The sequence below is a fragment of the Myotis brandtii genome, unplaced genomic scaffold, assembly GCF_000412655.1.
Source record: "Myotis brandtii unplaced genomic scaffold, ASM41265v1 scaffold327, whole genome shotgun sequence".
Taxonomy (NCBI): domain Eukaryota; kingdom Metazoa; phylum Chordata; class Mammalia; order Chiroptera; family Vespertilionidae; genus Myotis; species Myotis brandtii.
This window is the reverse complement of record NW_005362585.1, coordinates 494,875-502,753: the sequence shown is the minus strand read 5'-3', so window position 1 is coordinate 502,753 and position 7,879 is coordinate 494,875. Positions and strand designations below refer to the sequence as shown.

At 44.7% G+C, this 7,879-nt stretch overlaps 1 long non-coding RNA gene across 1 annotated transcript; it reads left to right on the top strand.

The window, feature by feature from the left end:
* The first annotated feature begins 383 nt into the window (after positions 1-383).
* On the top strand, positions 384-6,525 carry LOC106726881. The gene is made up of 2 exons (XR_001363007.1): positions 384-928; positions 6,007-6,525. It is a non-coding gene; the product is annotated as an uncharacterized LOC106726881 (long non-coding RNA).
* The last annotated feature ends 1,354 nt before the right edge of the window (positions 6,526-7,879 follow it).

Below are 7,879 nucleotides of genomic sequence, written 5' to 3'. Positions count from 1 at the left end.
TTCATCAAATTATGTTGATCATTATATCCCACAAATGAGTGAGATCATGTGATATTTATCTTTCTCTGACTGACTTATTTCGCTTAGCATAATGCTCTCCATGTCCATCCATGCTGTTGCAAATGGTAAAAGTTCCTTATTTTTCATAGTGGCATAGTACACATTCTTTTTATAAAAAAAAATAAACTACCTTATGAGATCATACTACTTACAATTCAAATTCAGGAATATAGGTTGTTTTTTAGTCAACTTATTCTAGATTATATCTGTATTTCCTTTCTTCCACACCAAAAATACAGGTCCTTGAAGATAATAGGGGATGATAAAATTAGAATATCTCATAATTATTCATTTAGTTTATACCACTGTGTTAGGGGTGCCCAAGACTACCTCACATCCGGTGACTCATTAGAAGGAGTGATTGAGCATATATTTGTGTTAGAGTAGGTAGATAGATATGAGCAGAGGAGATAAAGGACAAATTGACCAAAAAACAAAACAAAACCCATGCTCAAGTAAACAAGGGAAAGGGAGAATAGAAAACTAAAACAGCCATCAAAATTAGACGAAGACAGGGAAAAGAAATGCAGTAAAAATGACTCCTAGCACCAAAAGGACATCTGCAGACACACGACATTCTAAGAAGCCCACCAGTTAGGCAGACCCACGAAATTCTAGGGAGCCTACCAGCTAAAGGACGAATGGTGCAGGGAGATTAGCATAAAGCGTGGGAGGGGCAAGAATAAAACAAAGGCCAGGATTTAGACCCCCGGATGTACTTGAATACAGCTTTGATGCTCTCTGCAATTTCCCCGTCTCTCGCGTTGAAATCCTTCCTCCCGGAGACGAGAACCTGGTCTTGCTGATCCCCAGCGCCGCTGACAGTTCTAACCGCGAGCCCGGAGCCGGTTCAAGAAAGCCCCAAATGGTAAGCATCTAGCCTCGCCCTCCCTTGGGCTAGAGGCTTTGCGTTCCCTCTCTCCCCCTCTCCCACCCTCTCTCTCTCTAAGCCGCACTCTCCTGGACACCGGTCACCAGTTAAATGCCGCAAGGGCGGGTGCCACTTGGAGGCTCCCGTGGAAGGTAAGGTAGTACTCAGCCCGGGGCAGAAAACCCGCCACCCACCCGCTAGAAAAAGGCTGATAGCATCTCAATACTGACCCAAGCCCCAGGCAATTACTTTGGAGAGAAAGACATTCTGACTTTCGCTTTTTTTGTTGTTGTTAATCCTCACCCCAGGATATTTTTTCTTTGATTTTTAGAAAGAGTGGAAGGGAGGACCCTTCAGTCCGCAGGCCTATCTACGCTCAACCCAATGAGCCAAACCCGCTAAGGCTTGCGTTTGCTTTGTCACTTTAACCGACTCCTAATAATTGGTGAGGCCCAGTCTCTGAGCTTGAGCAAACATTTCTTCGGGGAAGTAAAGATCACCTGTAATTAACATTGGACTCATCCGGGGAGTGCATGTAAGGGTTGGCCAGCGGGCATTTGGAGTCCCCTCCCGCTGTCTTAGACACGTAGAAGGAGCAGGGGTAGCCAGCTCCTGGGAGCCTTTCCCATACGCAGCACACTCCGGGAGAACTTTGCTCAGGCTCAACAGACCTATTAGTCCATGATGCCCGGGTTCAGATTATCAACCCCGCCGTCTGCCCCTACGCATCTTCTTTCAGAAACTTCCACGTTTTACCTCCTGAATCTTATTTACCCGTCGGGTATTCTTTCTTTTGCCTCCCTCTCCTCGCAACTGTGTTTGAAGTGCAGGCGAGGTGCCTGCTGTATATGCGGAAGGGCGGGTCACAACTATTCCTTAAGGCGTCTAGTGGCTCAGACGAAGGATAGAGTTCCTCATTTTCCTTGCTTGCTGCACCACATCAGGAGAGAACACTGGCCTGATTCTGTGATGAACGCTTTTCTTATTTATTTTTTGTTTCACCGCTCCTTGAAGAGTCTCCAGAGCTCCATTTATTATCAGCCCCTGCGAGATTTTTCTCGCTTACTTCGATTCAGCTACTTATATCCTGTCAGGCCTGACATCTCCCACGTTCAAGCTGCAGTTCATTGGCAGCAGGGTTCCCTTTTCAGTCAACTTGTAGCTCTACTGTGCTCCTCTTGGGACTCAAGAATACTCCTTATTAAATATCTAGACATTTCAGACCTTAATTGCCGCCAGCACTTTTGCTGTCTCTGTCGGGGCAGCCACTGGAAAGATGAGCGCATCCCACGGGCCTTCTTTATCAAGAATGGACTCCCCTGTCTGCTTAAACATTTGGTTTGTCCAATATTACGCCCCATTGACACGGAGATAGCCTCATCAGGAAAACACCTAAACTCAAATGACTTATTAGAGTGGATCACATATTACAAGTATATTTTTCACAGACTAATCATAAGACGCTACAAGGTACTCATGCTTCAAGAGATAGCAGGACTTCAACTCCTAAGAACACTATCCAGCTTTCCAGAGTATGGGTTCCAACCGAGGCACTCAGGGGAGAGGAAGGGATCAAAAAGATAGATGAAAATATATGGCTCAAAAAATCCACAACCCGGAAATGTTTGAGTCACCAGGGAAGCTTTGGCCAAGCATTTAAGAGAATTTCTAAAGAGGTCTAGAAATACTCTACAGAGAGAACTTGGCAAAGGGGCTGCCCAAGCCTGTCCATACTTTCTATTCATTTGAACAAGGTCACAGGACACGCTGGCCCGTTCACACTCTCCTCTCCAGCCCAGACCTCTCTTTTCTATTTTCCAGATGGGCAACACCACCTCCATACCACAGGACTCACCACTGGGATGTATTATCAAGAATTAGGATACATATGACCCCCAAACCCTCAGAAAGAAAAGATTAATTTTCTCCTGTAATACAGCCTGGCCACAATATAAATTAGATGACCAAGAGGTCTGGCTCCATATGGAAGCATAAATTATAATAATATTATTCAATGAGACCTGTTTTGTCACTGGCAAGGGAAATGGACTGAGGCCCCGTACATACAAGCCTTTACGGCCCTCAGAGACAATCCTAAGCACTGCAGCTCTTGCAAATTAGACCCAGATGTTATAGCAGTTATTAGCAGATGCCCCAGCCTAAAACTATAGGCACCCTAGACCCCAAAACTCCAACTGGCACCAGGGACCTTGGCTACAGTCCCTGAATGCCCTACTAATGATCCTGTGCCCTTCACATAGGACCCACAACCCCTAGTCTGTATCCATTACAAGAGATTACCGGACCCTCTGGTCCTGCATGGGTCCAGGGCCCATTCTCCATTCAGGATCACAGGCAGGTAAGATCAGACCTTGGAACGATTTCAGATGATTCCAAAAAATACATGACAATTTCCTTAAACTAACCCGAACCTTCGACTTTGCGTGGAAAACTATTGCAGGGATCATGGGGCAAACTGTCGTACCAGAGCAGCGAGCTGAAGTAACTGAAGCAGCTCAAATATTTGGGGATGACACCCACCTAACTCAGCTTCAAATATACCCTGTAGGAGCTGTTGCAGTCCCAAAGCCAGACCCCCACTGGAGCTATAACAACCAACGAGACAGGTCTCTTAGAGATCGCTTTTTGCATTGCTTAATAGAAGGAATGAAAAAAATTGAAAGCACAACTAAAATAATAAACTTTCAACCACTGACCAAGGGCCCCAAGAAAACCCTTCTGCCTTTTTAAAAGAAAGATTTAAAGAGACCCTTCATAAACATACCAACGTAGATCCCAACTCACCTGAGGGACAATTGATTTTAAAATATCACTTCCTAACTTAGGCGATCCCAGACATCTGGTACAAATTACAAAAACTAGCCTTAGGTCCAGGGACATTGATGGCTGAGATCCCAAAGGCAGCATCCTCAGTTCACTATAATAAAGAAATAGAGGAGGAAGAAAAGAACAAAGAGAAACAAAAGCCAAAGACAAAAGGCAGGCTCAGCTACTCTCTGCCCTCAGGCCCAGCCTTCTCAGAAGGGGGGAAACCCAAAGGCTCCTGTTGGAAACCACCATCGTGGGAAACCTGGCCATTGCAGGTGAAGCCAAAAGCACCTTGTCCCAAGTGTAAGGAGCCTGATCATTGGGTCTGTGGCTGTCCTGGGTCCCGAAGGGGACGTGGGCCGGAACCACTCATGACCCTTTGACTGAGAAGGCCCTCTACTCGAGCCAGTTCCCAACAAGAACATCCACTTGAATGGGACGGAGCCAAGGGTCACCCCAGATGTGGAAAGTAGAAATGGGAGCTGCCTACTCTATGCTAAATAACTTCTCTGGACCTCTACCTTCCGACTCCTGCCAAGTAATTGGGGTTAGTGGAAAACCCTCTATCAGGAGATTTACTCCTCCCCTGTGTTACCTTTGGGATCAAACAGCCTTTTCCCATCCATTCCTGGTGATGTCAGAATGTCCTATCCTGCTTTTAGGGAAGAACACCCTCAGTAAACTAGGGGCACAAAAATTCAACACCAAGCCAATATCTTTTTCTCTGAACGGGTCCTTGAAACTGAGAAAATTATAGATCATTCCATAAATTTGGACTGATGGAGTACCCGGAAGGGCTAAGACAGCAATACGTATAAAAATAAAACTAAAAAATCCCACAAATTTTCTCCATAGGAAGCAATATCCTATAAAGCCAGAGGCCAGAAAAGGACTTCAAATAATAATTATTAAATTCCTGAAACATGGGCTATTAATTTCTATTAATTTGCCCTGCAATAAATACTCTTATCCTCCCTGTTAAAAAATAAAATAAAATGGAGACTATAGATTAGTGCATGATCTACAAATTATAAATGAGGCTGCTGTCCCAATCCACCCTATAGTTCCCAACCCTTATACTATCCTAGGAGAAATACCTTCTCAGATCCAATGGTTTTCAGTCTCAAGGATGCTTTCTTTTGCATTCCTTTGAGCCCCTGCTCTCAATGCTTACTTGCCTTTGAATGGACCAAGGAGGACAATACAAGCCAACTACTAAACTGGACTGGACTGGCCCAGGGCTTTAGGGATAGCCCTCATTTATCTGGGTAGGCACTAGCCAAAGATCACAGGGACCTAATTCTTGAAATGGGGCAGAAAGCTCCTACAATATATAGATGATTTACTCATGTACTTCCCCTCCGAGGAAAAAGGAATACAGCACGCTATTAAGATTTATACACTGCAAGGGACATCAAAATAAATAACACAAGGAAACAAATACCTGATAAAGTTGCAAAGGTAGCCGCCACCTCTGAAGATATATTCTTGGGAGCACTAATTCCATCCTTACCTACAGAACTACCAACCCTTAAATATACCCAAGAAGAAATACAATGGACATCCCAACACAGTACACCAAGGGGCCAGCAGGATGGTTCCAATTAGGGGGACTCCTTTATGTACCCTCAGTTTTACAATGGAAAATCATAAAAGCCCTCCATGAATTACAACAGTCCCTCAACTCATTAGCCAATAAAATCTTAGACAATCATATTGCCCTAGACCTGTGGTCGGCAAACTGGGGCTCGCGAGCCACATGCGGCTCTTTAGCCCCTTGAGTGTGGCTCTTCCTAAGCCTTAGGAGTACCCTAATTAAGTTAATAACAATGTACCCTCCTATATAGTTTAAGTTAAAAAAATTTGGCTCTCAAAAGAAATTTCAATCATTGTACTGTTGATATTTGGCTCTGTTGACTAATGAGTTTGCCGACCACTGCCCTAGACTATCTCTTAGCTGCAGAATGAGGAGTTTGCGCTATTCAAAATACTGCATGCTGTACCAACATCAATAATTCTGCTAAAGTAGAAACAAGAGTATGTGAAATTCCAAATCATGCAACCTGGTTAAAAGGCCTCAGAGAAACCCAACTTTTGCCCGGTATGGTGACCTCGCTTACTTGGAACTGGAAATATTGGTTATGGTCTCTCTTTGGAAGTCTTTTAATCTCTCTCCTCGTCATAATAGTGATAACACTGTTTGGTCCTTGTTTGTTTAACCTACTTGTAAAATTTGTCTCTTCCAGGTTACAACTAGTGCACCTGTAAATGATGCTTCGCCAGGGTTTTCAACCCGCCCCGCCCCATACACATACGCAGAGACAACTCAACCCCTTGATCAAGCTGGCCAAAGATTCTGATTCTGAGAAACCTACCCTCTGCCCTGACAGACAGCAAGAGAATGAGACCCAATCCCCAACTTCGCCCGTTTGTCAGCAGGAAGTAGCCAGATGATTGTCTACGTCCATGATCTCCCAATGAATTGGGTCTCATAACTCTTGAGGGGGGAAATGTTAGAGTAGGTAGTTAGATAGATATGAGCAGGGCAGAGAAAGGACAAAAGGACCAAAAAACCGTGCTTAGGTAAACAAGGGAAAGGATGAATAGAAAACTAAAACAGCCATCAAAGGCTGAATGGTGCAGGAGATTAGTACAAAGCATGGGAGGGGCAAGAATAAGTCAAAAGCCAGGACTTAGACCCAATGGGGCACTCCAGCTTTGCTTGATGTACTTTCTCTTGAATAAAGCTTTGCTGCTTGCTGCAATTTCCCCGTGTGTTGAACTCTTTCCTCCGGGAGACATGAACCCGGTCTTGCTGATTCCCAGCGCCACTGACATTTGTATTCACAGCTAAGTTTTATTATAGCAAGCAGATATGAAACAGAATCAGCAATGGAAAAAGACACAGGCAGAGTTTGAAGGATGCCATGCGCAGGTTTCCTTATGTTGTCTCCCTTCCACAATGAGTCAGGCAGAACTGGCTGTTTCCTAGCAACAAAAATGCAGCAACGCACGTGTGATGTTTCCGCCCAAGGAAGCCATTAGAGACTCAGTGCCCAAGGTTTTTGTTGGGGGCTGGTCATTAGACACTCTGCCTAGCATGTACCAAAATTGCAGACTCTGAGAATGAAAGCAGATGATAAGCATAAACCACACTGTTTGCACAAAGTCTGAGCACAATGAGCCGTCCTTACCAGTTAAGGAATAGTGGAAACACTTCCCAAATGCAAGTTTCCAGCCAAGGGCCAACCTTTCAAAGGATAGCAGGCTTTGTTAACCCATTTCTGGATAGTTGACCCCTTGGACCTTGGATAAGGCAACTTTTACAGCACAATGATCAGTTGGATCCCTTGCATCAGGTGAGACCTACCTGCAGTATTATCCTCAGTTATACCCTACAGGGGACCTAGATTTTACCAGTTCACACAAATCCCATTAACCACAAAGATTTATCTTAGAAAGTCAGGTACCTTCCTCCTTAAATTTCTATATTAGCCCCCTTTTACCTGGCTCATGGCAGCCATTCAGGCACAGTGTACTCTGGTCAGTAAGTGGAAGCTGACTGGAAAGCCATTAGGCTGAGGCAGTGTTGGGATAGTCAGGGCACACACAGGAAGTGAAGTCCCAGAGGGCACACATGGCACCCCGGAAACAGAGGATGTCTAATACTTGTTAGGGTACCCAGAGCAAGACAGACATTAGCCAGGCAGTAGGGGTTAACAGGGCCCCCAGTGTCACCTCTCACTATGGAGCCTCCTGCCCAGTCCAACCAAATAATTGTTTAGTCCTTGGTTTCAGAGGGACTGCCTGAAAGCATCCAGTTTCCTTTCGTTTTGCTCCCATCATTCCTATCATGTGTGTGGACACCTGGAGGTGCTCTGCATGGAAAGTGCAGGGGATGGTGCCACCCCTGCTGCCTGTCAGGTGTGATCTACAGTCAATTTGAATTCAAGGTACTCACAGCAGCTTGGAAATGAAATACCATGAGGCATTATTTTTTTTTTTTCAGGAAAAGGGGAAAGCTTCCAGGAGCAGTTCAGAAAAACAAAGATCATTAATGCCTTCTCTACTCCCTGGCCCCTCCCCAGGCTTTATTTATTATTATTATTATTATTATTA